Source organism: Bufo gargarizans, chromosome 6, assembly GCF_014858855.1.
Source record: "Bufo gargarizans isolate SCDJY-AF-19 chromosome 6, ASM1485885v1, whole genome shotgun sequence".
Lineage (NCBI taxonomy): Eukaryota > Metazoa > Chordata > Amphibia > Anura > Bufonidae > Bufo > Bufo gargarizans.
In genome coordinates, this window is record NC_058085.1 from 367,581,179 (window position 1) to 367,586,860 (window position 5,682).

Below are 5,682 nucleotides of genomic sequence, written 5' to 3' on the forward strand. Positions count from 1 at the left end.
CCTGCTCTGCCCTCCATTGTATGATACACATGTATGCCTGTACCGCTATAATATACGCTGAGCAGAGTGACGCATGGCGCTGTTTTTGCATCATTGCATCTGGATAATATTCTCACATTGTTTGTATCAGGTAATGAATTTCTGTCTCTTTATAGTGATGTACTGTGCCTAAACACCACTGTAACAGTGCCATACTGTGCCTACACACCACTGTTACAGTGCCATACTGTGCCTAAACACCACTGTAACAGTGCCATACTGTGCCTACACACCACTGTTACAGTGCCATACTGTGCCTAAACAACAACACCATAACAGTGCCATACTGTGCCTAAACAACACCATAACAGTGCCATACTGTGCCTACACACCACTGTAACAGTGCCATTCTGTGCCTACACACCACTGTAACAGTGCCATACTGTGCCTACACACCACTGTAACAGTGCCATACTGTGCCTACACACCACTGTAACAGTGCCATACTGTGCCTACACACCACTGTAACAGTGCCATACTGTGCCTAAACAACACTGTAACAGTGCCATACTGTGCCTAAACAACACTGTAACAGTGCCATACTGTGCCTAAACAACACCATAACAGTGCCATACTGTGCCTACACACCACTGTAACAGTGCCATACTGTGCCTAAACACCACTGTAACAGTGCCATACTGTGCCTACACAACACTGTAACAGTGCCATACTGTGCCTACACACCACTGTAACAGTGCCATACTGTGCCTAAACACCACTGTAACAGTGCCATACTGTGCCTACACACCACTGTAACAATGCCATACTGTGCCTACACACCACTGTAACAGTGCCATACTGTGCCTACACATCACTGTAACAGTGCCATACTGTGCCTACACAACACTGTAACAGTGCCATACTGTGCCTACACACCACTGTAACAGTGCCATACTGTGCCTAAACACCACTGTAACAGTGCCATACTGTGCCTAAACACCACTGTAACAGTGCCATACTGTGCCTACACACCACTGTAACAGTGCCATACTGTGCCTAAACACCACTGTAACAGTGCCATACTGTGCCTAAACACCACTGTAACAGTGCCATACTGTGCCTACACACCACTGTAACAGTGCCATACTGTGCCTAAACACCACTGTAACAGTGCCATACTGTGCCTAAACACCACTGTAACAGTGCCATACTGTGCCTACACACCACTGTAACAGTGCCATACTGTGCCTACACACCACTGTAACAGTGCCATACTGTGCCTAAACACCACTGTAACAGTGCCATACTGTGCCTACACACCACTGTAACAGTGCCATACTGTGCCTAAACACCACTGTAACAGTGCCATACTGTGCCTAAACACCACTGTAACAGTGCCATACTGTGCCTACACACCACTGTAACAGTGCCATACTGTGCCTACACACCACTGTAACAGTGCCATACTGTGCCTACACACCACTGTAACAGTGCCATACTGTGCCTACACACCACTGTAACAGTGCCATACTGTGCCTAAACACCACTGTAACAGTGCCATACTGTGCCTAAACACCACTGTAACAGTGCCATACTGTGCCTACACACCACTGTAACAGTGCCATACTGTGCCTACACACCACTGTAACAGTGCCATACTGTGCCTACACACCACTGTAACAGTGCCATACTGTGCCTACACACCACTGTAACAGTGCCATACTGTGCCTAAACAACACTGTAACAGTGCCATACTGTGCCTAAACACCACTGTAACAGTGCCATACTGTGCCTAAACAACACCATAACAGTGCCATACTGTGCCTACACAACAACACTGTAACAGTGCCATACTGTGCCTAAACACCACTGTAACAGTGCCATACTGTGCCTAAACACCACTGTAACAGTGCCATACTGTGCCTACACAACAACACTGTAACAGTGCCATACTGTGCCTACACACCACTGTAACAGTGCCATACTGTGCCTAAACAACAACACCATAACAGTGCCATACTGTGCCTACACACCACTGTAACAGTGCCATACTGTGCCTACACACCACTGTAACAGTGCCATACTGTGCCTACACACCACTGTAACAGTGCCATACTGTGCCTACACACCACTGTAACAGTGCCATACTGTGCCTACACACCACTGTAACAGTGCCATACTGTGCCTAAACACCACTGTAACAGTGCCATACTGTGCCTACACAACAACACTGTAACAGTGCCATACTGTGCCTAAACACCACTGTAACAGTGCCATTCTGTGCCTAAACACCACTGTAACAGTGCCATACTGTGCCTACACATCACTGTAACAGTGCCATACTGTGCCTACACATCACTGTAACAGTGCCATACTGTACCTACACAACATCATAACAGTGCCATACTGTGCCTAAACAACAACACTGTAACAGTGCCATACTGTACCTAAACAACACCATAACAGTGCCATACTGTGCCTAAACACCACTGTAACAGTGCCATACTGTGCCTAAACAACAACACTGTAACAGTGCCATACTGTGCCTAAACAACACCATAACAGTGCCATACTATGCCTAAACAACACCATAACAGTGCCATACTGTGCCTACACAACATCGTAACAGTGCCATACTGTGCCTAAACAACAACACTGTAAAAGTGCCATACTGTACCTAAACAACACCATAACAGTGCCATACTGTGCCTAAACAACACCATAACAGTGCCATACTGTGCCTAAACAACAACACTGTAACAGTGCCATACTGTACCTAAACAACACCATAGCAGTGCCATACTGTGCCTAAACACCACTGTAACAGTGCCATACTGTGCCTAAACAACACTGTAACAGTGCCATAACTGTACCTAAACAACACCATAACAGTGCCATTACTGTGCCTAAACACCACTGTAAAAGTGCCATACTGTGTCTAAACACCACCATACTGTGCCTAAACAATACCACCATAACAGTGCCATACTGTGCCTAAAAAACAACCCCATAACAGTGGCATACTGTGCTAAACACCACTTTTACCAGTGCCATACTACACCTGGCAATACATCTTAACAGTGACAAATACCATATAGTGCCCATGTAATACTGACACATAATCATGACACACAATGAGCTCATACGTTGACCAAATAAAAGTACTACACAGAGCCCAAATAATACTACCATTAGGTTCCACTTGTTTGGTGTCCGCGTCAGTGGTGCCTTAGCCTGTGCCTCTCCAGCTACACCTCTCTGCAGGCCATGTCAGAGTGCAGCGGACTTTGTAATAGCGGGAGAGCCACAGATTCTCGGAGTACTTCCATACAGCATTTGTCTGTCAGGGCATGCTGAATGTTACAGTATGGTAACAGTTTGAGAGCCGCAGGACGGAGGCTAATGTTGAGTGAAGCGAAGCTTCCGAAACGGAATGTGGTCCGAAGTTTAAGAAAACTTCAATTCTAAACGAATCCGAATTTTTTTGTGCATCGTAATAACGAGTCAGTTTTTCCAATCCACAGGTAGCCATACCCTGGTGATGTCACAGCTAGAAAGAGCACTATAAAACCCGCCGCCATTTTCCTATGAGCTGAGCACAGGGAGAGACGTAACAAGATGCTCATGTACTAGGGACAGTGTGCTGAAAACTCTTAACAGAGAGTGTAGGACAATAGTGAAGAGGGAGAGTGCAGGGAGAGGAGACTGCTGAACTACAGACTCTGCTACAATTTATCACCGTGTACATAAGTGTGCAGTGCACCAATATTCATAGCTAATCCATTCTGTTAGTTGTAGAGTTACTGTGCATCAGTATTACAGGCCACTGTTACCAGCAAGTCTAATTTATCACCGTGCACAAAGGAACGGGCAGTGGAAAATTTCTAGCTGTAGCTGACACAAGTAGCAGCAGAAAAAGGGATGGTGGTAGCAGCCACAGCAACAGGCCAGAGCTGCCACTGTCATCCAGGGGTCATGTTTTGACCAACCATCCAGCTGTAGTGATGGACGAACGAACGCAATCAAATGTTTGCGAACAGCAAGTTCGCGGCAGGCCCCATTCCCTTTAATGGCAGGCGAACCTGAAAAACCTTCAGCTCATATTTGCAGCCACCAAATACTTAGTAGAAGTGCACAAATAGTCCCACAACATGGACAGTGACATACTAGAGGGGGATCGATGACAAAAATTCCAACAAAAAATATGTGTCTTAATCAGGGGACATTTTTATGCATCTTAAAGGGAAATTCTCTGAAATGTGCCCTGTTGGAGCCTCGAAAATTTTTATTTTAGGCATTTACATGACATAAAAGAAATTCTGATCATGTGGCTCGAGGTACATTATGCGATCAATGGATACAAATTTTACTGTAGGCCACTGGACTACAGGCCCCACACATTAGGCGTTCACCGGACAGAAAAGATCAAGTGATTATGTGGCCGGAGGTATATTACATGGTCAATGAATATCAATTTTACTGCAGGCCAGTACAAATACAGGTGAAATACATATGTTTAAAAGAACTAAAAATATAAAATTGGATTAAAAACATGGCTAACAAAATCCCCCTCTTGAAAAAAACCCTAATGATAATAGTTGAAATTCGATAACACGTGGTTATCACTGGTGTTGAATTCCTCCAAGGCCGTGACAATTATTCATTTACCGTACAGAAAAGAACAAGTATGTGGCTGAAGGTAGATTACACGGTCATTGGCTATCAATTTTACAGCAGGCCAGTGTACTACAGGCCCCAAAAGTTATGCATTCAGCAGACAGATAAGAACAAGTATGTGGCTGGAGGTAGAATACACGGTCATTGGATATCAATTTTACAGCAGGCCAGTATACTACAGGCCCCCAAAATTATGCATTTAGCGGACAGAAAAGAACAAGTAAGTATGTGGCTGGAGGTAGATTACACGGTCATTGGATATCAATTTTACAGCAGGCCAGTGGACTACAGGCCCCAAAAATTATGCATTTAGCGGACAGAAAATATCAAGATTATGTGGCTGGAGGTTTATTAGATGGTCATTGGATATCAATTTTACTGAAGGCCAGTACAAATACAGATCAAATACATATGTTTAAAAAAACTAAAAATATAAAATTGGATTTAAAACATGGCTAACAAAATCCCCCCTCTTGAAAAAAAAACCCCTAATGATAATAGTTGAAACACGTGGTTGTCACATGTGCTTAATTCTTTTGAGGCCCAAAACATTAGGCATTCAGCGGACAGAAAAGGCTTTTTATGCCGCTGTATTTACCTAAGACAGGGACCATTATTTGTTCTGGCTGGTGGCGGATATTTGTGGGCTATCATGAGGAAATTCAATTAAACGTGGTTGACTCGTCACATGTGTTTAATTCCTCCGAGATCCATGCCTTATTCATTTTTAGAAAGTCCAGGGGTTCCTCGCTTCTCAGAGCATCCACATCGGCTGTTAACCCGATGTAGTCGAACACCTGTCGATCTAGGCGCTCCCTTAGGCTGGATCCGGATGGCGGCTGTCGATGGGTTGGCTGCAAGAATGATCTCATATCCAAAGTGACAAACACATCTTTAAACTGCCCTCTTCTTGCATGCGCTGTTGGATTGGTACCCGCAACTGTTTTGTGAGTGGAAATGCCTCTGCCAGTGCCCGCAAAAGCAGAATGCAGCATTTCTCGAAGCAAGGCCTGGAAGTGGTGCATT